Raw genomic sequence first — 12,706 nt, forward strand, 5'->3', positions numbered from 1 at the left:
TCATTGGGACAGGATAGAGGTCGTATGGCAGTGATCATTGTGACAGGATAGAGGTTGTATGACACCACTCCCCAGAGAGGATGCAGGTGTGGAAAAGTTTGTGTCACTCATCTTCTATATTAACATTTTCTTAACCTAAATCTGAGTCTGTACGCTTACCAACACATGTACACTGTACAACAGACTCAAGCTATCTATTCCGTTTGTTCTGAAATTCATGCAAGGTAGTGGCAGTACACTTTTCCCACAACAACCTGTTTAACCACTATCCCTAACACATTCTGCCCAACCCAACCATACATGACCAATCCCCAAGCTAAACTCTGAGGATGCTAGCCCTTCTACCTTAGCTTCCTTAGTGATTCTTCCACCCTAAGCCTTAAGCCTATTGGATAGCTAGCCTATAGACAACAACAACAGGCAATAACACGGCCCGTTTACACCCAAACACTCAGCAGTCTGAACCCACTAACCCTTCGACCATTGTCCCACTGCCTTTGTTAGAACCTGGAGCTGTTTGTTGACATAGCTCCAACCCTTCTTGAGTCCCACTATACCCCTGTCCTCCCCCCAATTACCCTGTCCTCCCCCGTTCAACCTTTCTGCCCCCTCTCTCCTCACCATCTCCTTGCATCCTTGAACCAGCTTCCTGCCACAGGAAGAAGCTAAATCCCATCTGGTGGTCAGTGCCAGAAACATACTTCCTGGAGCCGGGATGGTGGTGTTGAAACACCAATGTCAATTACAGGAGAGAGAGAGAGAGAGGTGAGGAGAGGGGAGAGAATGTTGTGACCATGCACTAATAAGATGGCAGGGACATCCACAGGTTTTCTTTACTTGTCCCATTATCCCAACTGTTATACAGAGAAGATTGTTGCTGTTTTCGTTCTCATGCTTGCTAGCAGTAGCCACAGCAGCCATTATGGAATGACACCTCACGTTGAACAACAAAGGGGCTGATTGGCTGACACTGCCATTCCAGTTGCAAGTGTAAGGTCTGAATCTATTCTGGCTAGAAAAGCACTCTGCTTTGTCTCAGATGTCAACCCATCAGCATTCTTCAAATTCATATCAGCTGTTAGTGCAGTGGTCACAGACAAGGTGCAGAAGTCACAGACAAGGTTCAGTGGTCACCTGCAGGGCACAGTGCTCACCGGCAGGGTGAAGTGGTCAACGGCAGGGTGAAGTGGTCAACGGCAGGGTGAAGTGGTCAACGGCATTGTGAAGTGGTCAACGGCAGGGTGAAGTGGTCAATGGCAGGGTGAAGTGGTCAACGGCAGGGTGAAGTGGTCAACGGCAGGGTGAAGTGGTCAACGGCAGGGTGAAGTGGTCAACGGCAGGGTGAAGTGCTCACCGGCAGGGTGAAGTGGTCAACGGCAGGGTGAAGTGGTCAACGGCAGGGTGAAGCGGTCACTTTCCTTTCCCAATGATTTAACAGCCGTGTAAGAGTTTTCCATGGCCTCCTTCAAACCCATGGTGTTGATGACACTATATCACTGAGTGAGAACAAAGGCTACTAAATGTCTTATTTTTTTATGATGGTTATGCAGCATGGGCACTCTTTGGTGTTTACACCAACTCTTGTCTATTAATTATGATAAGGAGGAGCTGATTAGGATTGGGTGGAATCTTAACACAGACTATCCACCCCCATCCTCTGCTACTGTGGAACCCTGTCATAGGGCCAAATTCTACATTGAAACACACTTGCGTTAAGTCATACATTGATGTCAATGGAGGACTTGCACGACATACTGAGTTGCGCGCGCAGTCTCAATTTAAAACTTGGAAGTTGACAGTAAACACTTTTTCCATTGTCTTTTTACCTGGGGGTCAACACTTCCTTTCTGGCTTCCACTGTGGTGATTTAGACAGAAACCAGGCCTTAAAGACAGTAAACACTAGACACTGATCCAGTTGGCTTCGAGCCCCGATGCAACGATAAGGAAGGGAAGTTTCCTCTTACAGAGACTGACTGACTTCCGCTGACCTGGATACACCATCCAGCTATCATGCAGTATGGAGATGGAACATTCCAAACAGACTCATTTTGGTCTGACTAACATATAAGGGGAATGTTCCGTGAAACGAGAAACCAGAGACCTTCAGACGTTCTCTGACAATGTGTTTGGAAAATAATTAAGGGGAGGGTACGAGGAATCAAGGGAAGAAAATTGACAATGAGCCCATCACAACTTTGTGTGGATGTGTCAAACATAGACCTACTGTAACTGTGCAGCAATGTCATTTCTACAACAAGTATCATTGCTGTAAATCCTTAATAATGGGATGTGATTGCATGTGTACAATGACATAGTGGCCTATTGACAGACGGAAAAGTTATAGTTATAGTGGTTTTACCTTGGCGGAAGTGTCTGGTGGGGGGAGAAGGTCAGTTGGCTTGAGAATGACAGGAAGCTACAATTAACCCCAAGAGCAATGCTACTTCCACACACGACAGACACGTATAGCCTAAACTTCCTTGGGTTATTCAAGTTACAAGCTGCAAAAAAAATCACTGTTAATTAATGATGCACTGACACTTCATTGAAGTGTTTGGCACTGGCACTTGGCATGTACCAATATCTCAAAATGGCTTCCTCTCTCGCATGTCCTCTCCCTTAGTACGTAAGTCCTGTTCACAGTGAATCCTTGAGTTCAATTCTAGGTTGAGCATTCCACTGGCGGCATCAGGTTGATTCGATGACAATAGCGAAATCACAGACAGCACAAACAGATGCATTCTTCACATGCCTACACTTGACACAAAAATGACACAAAAAAAACATTTATAAACAGTGACTACGAATAAAGATACATGTCCAAGTCTCTAGACGGAATTCTTTCTTTGTTGTCAGTCAACCTTGAGTTTTATCTGCATTTGATTAGCAATTCCTTCACGGAGCTGTTGAGGCCATATCAGGACCTGAGGCTCATCCCGAGTTTACTGTGAATGGCTCACAGGACTTCAGAGGAGAAGGAAGCTCCACAGATTTTCTCCATGCTGGCACACGATACAAACATTTTTATCTCTTTTTCCTCTCTCCAACTTCATCTTTCGTCATGGTTAGGTTGTTTAAGGAAAAAAAAAAAATGGGTTTACCAGTCTCTTGTGGAGGCAATGGTTCAGACGAAAGTTAGCATGTTAAGTGCTTTTGGCAAGCTAAACTATTGACCTGTGAAAGCTGCCCATTGGAATTTTGCTAAGCTATAAACAGGGAATCAATAGGGCCAGTGTGATGCGCAAACAGTATCAATGAGAATTGAATTCAGCTTCTAAACACGAATAGAATACTTGTAACTTAGATCATGAGCTTTAGTGTGTGTGTGTTCATGTAGGCCAGTGTGAGCCAGCTGTGGAACACTTGGTGTGGAAAAGCTTCAATTCAGACAGGAAGTCCATTGGCACAGACATCTTTTTACCCACAGTTCTAAGGGACAATAAAAGCTAATGTGGCATCAGTTATGGGGTAACCACCACAGCATCTGTGCACCACACCATGTCCCTGGACAAACCAGTACACAACGGTAGACTAAGGGTGCTTCCAAACCGATCAAAATGATGCATCGTAAACTCAGGAAAACCAATGGTGTTCAATGACAGCCAATGGTGTTCAATGACAGCCAATGGTGTTCAATGACAGCCAATGGTGTTCAATGACAGCCAATGGTGTTCAATGACAGCCATGCGTTGTGGCAATGCAAAGGTGCACAGAATGGGATGCACTACATTTCCGTGGAAGGATTTCTATTTTTGACGCAGCATATCCTGGCTACGAAGCTGTCAACCGATTCAAAAGGAACAGCATGAGGTTGCTCCCGCCTCATTTTCCATCACTCCACCACACCCCCGAAAGCACTCAGCAGACAACTATGCATCAGAAGTGGTGTGAAGCCACCCCAATGCACACAGACTTGGCTCTAGCACAGGCTGGAATAGTCAGTCAAAAACCTGTCAATCTAAAACACCAAGTCCAGTAAGACAGAATACGAGAGTTAGCCACAGCTTATGAATCCATCAGTAACCACTTCACCCAGTCAAACTAACCACCACACACTACTGTCATCTTAATCGTCTGTTGGACTTTCTTTAAGTAGACCCACACTGGAAGCCACCCACTGGCCCTCCTGGAAGATGAAACTGTGGGTGAGGAGGGGTTTGCTCCACCAGGTTTGCTCCTCCCCTGGTGAATCATTTAATAAATTTGTCTGGGAATGTGTTTTCTAACATTAATGCAGGCATGATGCATTCCACAACATTTATTCTGTGCAGAAGAGAACTGGAAACCATACTGTTTCCATAGTCCCTAAACATCTAGCACGGGGATATCCAACCCTTCGCTCGAGGGCTTTTGATCCAACCCTGTTCTAAACACACCTGACCATACTAAGCACCTGCTCATCAGGACTTGATTAGACTACATAGAAACCTGCACATCTATTATCTCTTTAAGAGTAGGGTGGGCCACCACAGACCTGGGGTGCCATTTAATAGATTTAAAAACCTCCAGAAGGATACAGGTGGAGATTAAGTATGTATCATAGTCCAGTTGCATACAAACGTACCCACTCCTCCTGCCACTCCTCTCTGATGCTTCTCATGCTGCTCTATTATGGTATGGACTCTATGCACGTTTCCATAGCAGCGGAATGGAACTGTTACTTTCATTATTGTGAATTGTTAGACACTACTGCGCTGTTGGAGCTAGGAACACAAGTATTTCGCTACACCCACAATAACATCTGCTAAATATGTGTATGCTACCAATACAATTTGATTTGATCATGAAGGATATTTGGAATCATTTCACAGTGTACAGTAGGACTCTGGGATAGTAGTACCATTTTATGTATATGAGTCGTACTACTCTACTGTAAACACTATCCAGATGGGGCAGAAACGTTTGAACCCCTCTTTCATCCTAAATTGAATCCCCCAACTCCAATTAAGTCTTTAAAGCAACCAGATGCTGTTCTGTCTGTGGTTATAGTCCTTTCCCAAAACAGATTTTCCCCACATGACAAGCTGGTAAAGCTGAAGGCTTGGGGGAGCCCAAACACAGAAGTATCCCATATGTGCATTGGTCTCAAATGAATGTTTACAATTTAAAATACTGATTGTCAAGTCTACACACCTTCAATGCAAATAGAATCAACGTGTTTAATATTGTTAAAGGTGCTTTATTTAAGCAGATAACGTTTAAATACATATTTTTCTTTCAAAAGTATTCCAGTATTTTAGTTGAGTGCAATTGAGCATCTCACATTCATATTCAAATTCACAGATGTGGAAAGGAGGGTGGGATTGGAGTGGGTGGAGACAGGGATTGGAGTGGGTGGAGACAGGGATTGGAGTGGGTGGAGACAGGGATTGGAGTGGGTGGAGACAGGGATTGTAGCTCTTCTTTGTGATAAAAAAAGAAATAAAACTAACAATGCTGCAATTGTACATTTAAAATTCGTAATATGAATATATTGGGTAACACTTTACTTTAAGTAACATATTTACTAATTACACTGTAATAAGGTGTTATTTGTGTTATTACACAAGTGTAACAAGGATGTGTAATTACAAATCTACTCGGAGGTTATTCCACATGTGTAATTACGCATGATTGATGTATGTGTAATTACAAGAGGTCTAGTTCCAAATGTAACTAACATGTTAGTCTCCTGTGTAGCACCATGTTAACAATGCAGCCTATTGTGTAACCTTGTTACATGTAACTACATAAGTCACTACCACCTAAAGAAGCTAGGCTAGGACTCCGTCAGCTGTAGTAACAATGCAAACCCTATCAATAATTACAGCTTGTTATCTTATTTCCATATTATTTGGCTTAAAGGATGTACTGAATTAAATGTAAGAGCGATGTATATGCAATGTTACATGCAATGGATATGCATGTAACTATAATGTACCTACCCAAGAGCAAGCAACTTAATGTAAAGAAAAACACATAATGGTATAACCTTTGTAGATATATGTAACTAGACAAGTCAGTGAAGAACAAATTCTTATTTACAATGAAAGCTTTGGAAGGGGGGGTTAATGGCCTCAGGGGCAGAAGGACAGATTTTTACCTTGTCAGCTCGGGGACTTGGGGGACTTGATCAAGCAACCTTTCGGTTGCTGGCCCAACGCGCTAACCACTAGGCTAGCTGCTATGTATGTGCTTTGAAAGGAATTTAAGAGTTTATTTCTCTGGTTTCAAAGGTGTTACGTAATTGAAACATTGTTCAAAATAATATAATCTATAATGTTAAAGTAGGCACTCTTGAGCAAGCAGTTTCAAGTAAAGTGAGACACAGTAGGGCCAACCTTTTTATTACAATCATTGGGAAAATACACTTCAATGTAGAATAACTTGTTACAGCACCTATTACTAAACAAGTTAAAGCACTCCTCTCCCTGGGTCTGTTTCAAATTCCCTTCAGTCCAATTACATCTGGGGTCCTAGTCAGAACAAATACACCAACACTTCCCACCAACACTTGAAAACAATGCAGACGAACAATAGTAAACAAAAAGTAGTTGACCTTTTAAAAATGCACAGTGACAAGGAAAAGATTTAAAAAATACAAAAATAAACTACGCAATTATCTTCTGCATCAGTGCCTGCTAATTTCAGGAGAATATTTTTGCAAGATGTGTTTACAATGTACTTTCAATGCAATTACATATTTCACAGAATATATCCAAATGTTATTTATTACATTGTTACAAAGAAAAGTATCGTAACTACAATGTTTCTACAAAGGAACAAGCAACGTAACGTAAAGTGAAACACATTGTGCGTTACTCATGTAATTACTATGTTACAATTTAGGCAGACACCCAATAAAGCACTTGTATTTGTGATCAATGGGAATCCATCTCAACCTATACGTGTAATTACAATATACTTTCAATGCAATAACAGATTTCACAGGATACATCAAAATGTCAGTTATTACAATGTTGTTATAAAGAAAAGTATTGTAAATCATGTTTTTATGCAGGAACAAGCAACTCAATGTAAAGTGAAACCCATTTGATTTATTCTCTATGTTACATGTTTTTGATTGTAGTAGGTGAAGTTTGGTAAGACACTGAGGGTTGGTGCTTAGCCTGTTGATAGGACAGTGATATGTTTGGAAGTAATGGAATCAAGAGTCTCCCGTTTCATGTGATATACATTGTTACATGGAGTGACCCAAACAGATAGCAACCAAACATGCTTATAACCCTGTCAAAATAATGAAACATTCATTTGCTGTAGGATGGTTGTCCCAAAGATATAAATGAAAAGTTGAGATTGCTGTTTTTGGCACTTTAGAGCTTGCAGGGGATGCTTGCATTTAAAGGGCCGGTATTGACCGTTATTTAAATTGGCACAGCAAAATACCTGGCACCGGGTACTCCCGGTTACATTTCCTCTAGGGGGTGCATGCAAAGACTGAAAGATCTTACAGCTGATATTCTAAACGGATGTCTTTGAAGAGTTGAGAGAGTACTCCTTTCTTATTTTCTTCACCCAACCAGTACATCCACTCAATAAAATGGAGATGCTTCTTTAAACATTTTTTGGTCCGATTTCCCTTTAGCCTCCAAATCTGCCCCTTTATTGTCTGCCACGCTCTTTCAATGTGTTGTGTGTGACATCCTGTGTGAGGATCCACAAAGTTGTTTGTGTGGTTGACTGTCTGGTGATTGTAAGCCAGCCTTTACAGAGACCTGACATACGCTCTCCAGCAGTCACTCAGAATGGTGGAACCCCTTCGCACATGTCGTCTGATGATAGGGATTAAGGTTTCCTGTGAGCGGTGTTACACCATTTTAAGAACTGTGCGCAGTCTGTTGTGTTTGACCTCCATCATCCCAAACACCAAACCCCGTCTTCTCCACGTTTGCCCCATCCTTCCACGGTTGTACTGAAAGATAGGAACAAGTGCATATCGTTATTTTGCGACAGGGAGTTGGCCAGTGGTTCGTGGCGCCTTGGAATTGCAGGGATCTGTAAATCCATGGGAACTAGCAGAATGTCACTTATGACACAAGCTAAGGTCTGATGGGTGAAGTTGTATAATGTTGAAACATGATCCTGGGAAACATCACTGAGGATGTGTCCAAACAGCAGAGATGTATTTATCAAATTATTCAGTATATGAAATGGGCAAGCCCTCTATTTTTGATCCATATCAGTATATCCACTGAGGAGTAATTTAACAAGGCAACTGATTACCATAAGTGAAATATATTCACAAATGATCTCTGTGCTCAAGCCCAGATAATGAATGTTACTACATCAAAATTGATAATGCTATGCCTTTCTCTTGTGCGAGAACTTGGATTAATCTATCACCACCAATCTCCGAAGAGAACTTGAACCAATTTGGAAACCCTTCCTCCTCTTGAACCTCCTCAGGGCTTTGTTGCAGACCTTCAACAATGAGAGGTAAGACACATGTTGGTGATATGAGAAGACTCGAGTGTCCCAGGGAAGCATGACCATCAACTTCTATAGGAGGGGCACCGAAATCAAATCTCACTTAGGGTCCCAAATTGTCTGGAGCTGACACTGCTCCTGCCTCATGTGGAAATACACTTTAGAGGAGGCTGGTGGCTGGAATGGAATTACAATGAGCCAGTCCTCCTATAGCTCCTCCCACCAACCTACACTGGTCAATGTCAGCCTGGCCTGGCAGTGTACATTCCTATAACCTATGAGACTAGCTAACTAGGCTACATAGGAGCTCAAGATGACAGTTAGATTCACTGTACATTTACATATTAAAATATTTCTTACAGTACAGTACTCCTAATTTCAAACTCTCCCAAAGTTCTCTAGGCCAATCAATACCAGTTGTAACATTATCATATGTATCAATCTTTGCACGCATGCCGGATCATTTTCTGCTTGTGGCCACAGATAGGACACCTCACAGATTTCTTGAGCAGGCCTTTCTTCTGAAGGTATTTGATAACCTTTTTTTGTTTTTCTCCTGTTTTCTTCTGACAATATATCACTTAGCACACACGCCATGTTCAATTCAAAATCCCTGGGTCAGGTAGAAACAGTATTGGATTTGGGCGCACAGTTTAAGAGTTTGAATGTGTATCCAGCGGTAATTATAGAAATTGCCGTGAAATACCCAGGTGCAGGAAATTGTAGTAACATCATTCAGCAAAGAAACAGATGTTCACTTGTTCTCATGTTGTTGAACAACAGTCAACGTTGACCAAGGACAACCAAGGTAAATAAATAGTAAGATATGAATGTAGTTCAAATTTAGAATTGATTTTGACTTGATAATCAGTGGATTTGTCCATCCTTTTGAGGGACAATCTCGTTCTCGGTCCCTACCTGTCGTTAGCTAAGGTCTAAATGACACAGCTGGAATGGAGCTGTTTACACAAACAGTAACTAGCTAGTTGTATTTCTAATCAATAAGGCATGAGGGGTTGTGGTATATGGCCAATATACCACAGCAAATGGCTGTTCCTTGCACGACACAATGCGGAGTGCCTGGATACAGCCCTTAGCGATGGTATATTGGCCATATACCACAAACCCCCGAGCCTTTTGCTATTATCAACTGGTTACCAAAGTAATTAGAGGAGTAAAAATACATGTTTTGTCATACCCGTGATATGCAACGGCTGTCAGCCAATCAGCATTCAGGGCTCGAACCACCCAGTTTATAATGTGAATTATATTATCTTCACTTGGTTTATTATCTAACTAACAATGTAAAAGACGCAAAAGGCAATGTTAATAGTTGCCATAGCAGGATAAGCCAGTTTGCTGACTGGTTGTTAGGCTAGCCAGCTTATGTTGGTTATCCAACTGTCAGCTAACGTTTTGATGACTAGCTAACTACAGTTGGATAACCAACTGTAATTAGCTAGCTAATTACATTATAATAGCATTAGCTAGGAGCCTGGCTATACACTGGCCATGTATAGCCATTTGCTATGTTTAGCCTGCCTATAGCTTGGCCACGTGTAGCCCAATAGAAGCCCACTCAAATAGTCCAGATCTAACTTAGACGTCCTTCACTGGGGATCCCGAGTGGTGCAAGAGGCATCACTACAGTCCCTGGTTCAAATCCAGCTGTGATTGGGAGTCCCATAGGGCCGTGCACAATTGGCCCAGCATTGTCCTGGTTTGGCCGGGGTAGGCGGTCATTGTAAATAAGAATATGTTCTTAACTGACTTGCCTAGTTAAATAAAAAATAAACAAATGTAAAGTCACTAGCCTGTACAGTGGCCTAGTTAGCTAGCTAGCAACCTAAGTTAATAAGCTAAGATTAATGTTACTAGCTAGGCTAGTCTACTGTCAGTGTGGTGATAGCTAAGTTTAGCTTAGCCAAACCATTTGATGGTATTTACTGTTAGCTAGACAAGCTGGCTGGTTTAGCTTGCTAGCTAGTTGTATGCCATAGCTCTAGCCAGCTCATTAGAAGTTGTTACCAACATCGTAGTTAGTTGTGACAGACCAATTTCCACATAAGTAATAACTTAATACTACAATAAGTATATACAATGAAGATATACATTAATAGCTCATATATTATAATATATCTGTAATACCTGATGAATTAATATAATTGGCTTTAGAAGTATTATGCAGTGTTGCACTTGTAATAACCATAGCAAGAATGAATACCTGCAATTACAAAAAAAAGTAAATTTTAGTACCTTTTCAGATGAGAGCTCGCTAGACCCTTAGTGATTCTGAAAACCATGTTTGTATGTCCCACACATTTATAACGGCTTCCCTTTGGAAAGCATGACACATTTCTTAAAACAGTACTTTGGTTTACACTGAAAATGTGTTATTTGTTCATCCATAAAATGTCACGTTAAGGACTTACAAACAATGCAAAGAAGATGGCGTCATTAGCAGAGGATGATGCCATAACCGAAGTGGTAGATGTCGAGATCCCTAAGCAAGAGGTACAGGAACCAACTGTGGTTGCTCTAGATGATGATGACGTACTTCCCATATATGGTAAGTATTTGCTTGATTCGTCATAATTTTTGTCCCAATATAAACATTACAATTATTTTGGGGAGAAAGTTCAATATCTGACCAGACCAAAGCACCAGACTCTGTCGGCTCTTTGATATTGTTTATGTGACGAGTCTGTAATATTGACACCGCCAAGTGCTAGCTAGTAGGTAGAACCTTTGTAAGCTTCAGTTCATATTTCAGTTCAGAAGTGCGGCAACCATGAATTGATCAGAGAGGGTGATTGGAGCCTCGCCCCATGCATATACTTATACCCCTTTCACACCAATAACCAGTGTTTTACCCTGTGTATTTGAAGTGGGTAAAACCTGTGTCAGACCCATTCATACTAAACCTACGACACAGGTAATAAGCATGCAAGGCCATGCATGGAAAATACCTGTTCAGCAAACTAGTAGTGCTGTTGCGTTTGGACATGACTGACTACAGGTCAGTGAACACAGATCGACCCATACAGACCAACAGCTCACCCATGCTTACACGTGTTATTAGGTCAGCCCTAAATCCATCTTTATTGTTTGTGTTTTGAATATTGTGGAGGAAAGAATGGTTTTCTGACCTGCTTGTGTGTGTGTGTGTGTGTGTGACAGATCTGTGCATTAGTCAGGCTATAAACTATAAAAAGGGCAGGCTGGTCCATTGCCTAGTGGTTGGGAATCCCTGCTGTAACCATTCATCTGTTGGCTGACAGCCTGAATGTTCTCTTTTGTTTCTCCCTTTAGGACAAGGGGATTAGACTCCCTCCATACAACAACCAAGTCCTGTTGGTCTGTTGGTCAGTGTGTTTGCATATAATGAATTGATTTTATTGATCTGATTAGCAGATTATAAATATCAGCACAACACTATAATCAAATATATATATATCTTTCTTCATGTTTAGCATTTTAGTCACTGTTAAGTTCCAGCACATATCACACACAGGTATCCATACCAAAGTCATACAACATAACATCCATCACCTACAGAAAACAGGGTATCCAAAAAACATATGTTTCAAACAATATACTTTGGCGCCACCTTCTGTTAAAATTTGCCAACTGGCAGTCAATGGATATGTACAGAAACGTCTCCCACACAATTCCTCCCTGTAACAATCTCTTCCCATCTCTCCCGCCTCCCTTCACACATCTCCCTCCTTTAATCTCTTCTCCTCATCACTCCCTTCCTTCATTGCTCCCCCTCAGTGAGGCAGAGGACAGTGCTGGAGCGCTGGGTAAGGTCCAGACCCAGGTAGAATCGACACACAGAATACCGAATCGCCAGTGTGGAGAACCCGATCAGAACCCACAGAACCTTAGCACTGAAATACAGAGGGGCTAGTCGTAGGGAGATAAGGAGGGGGAGAGGGAGAGCAAGAAAGATATATTTTAGTGAATTATTGAGCAATAATTCAGAATCAAATAAAATTGTATTTTAACATGCGTCGAATACAATAGGTGTAGACCTTACAGTGAAATGCTTACTTACAAGCCCTTAACCAACAATGCTTTAAGAAGTGAATAAAAAATATAAAAAATAAGTGAAGTAAAAAATGTAAAATAAAGTTACAAATAAATAAAACAGCAGCAGGAAAATAACAAGCAAGGCTATATACAGGGGGACCAGTACAGAGTTAATGTGCGGGGGCATCGGTTAGATGAGGTAATTGAGGTAATATGTACATGCACGTAGAGTTAAAGTGACT

The 12,706-nt window shown here is 41.5% G+C and overlaps 1 long non-coding RNA gene across 1 annotated transcript; it reads right to left on the reverse strand.

Annotated features, from left to right (window-relative positions):
- Window positions 1–6,312: 6,312 nt before the first annotated feature.
- LOC115131173 (uncharacterized) lies at window positions 6,313–10,985 on the reverse strand. The gene is made up of 2 exons (XR_003863909.2): window positions 10,862–10,985; window positions 6,313–7,914 (listed from the first exon to the last, which is right to left on the reverse strand). It is a non-coding gene; the product is annotated as an uncharacterized LOC115131173 (long non-coding RNA).
- Window positions 10,986–12,706: the final 1,721 nt, after the last annotated feature.

This window comes from Oncorhynchus nerka, linkage group LG6, assembly GCF_034236695.1.
Source record: "Oncorhynchus nerka isolate Pitt River linkage group LG6, Oner_Uvic_2.0, whole genome shotgun sequence".
NCBI classification, from domain to species: domain Eukaryota; kingdom Metazoa; phylum Chordata; class Actinopteri; order Salmoniformes; family Salmonidae; genus Oncorhynchus; species Oncorhynchus nerka.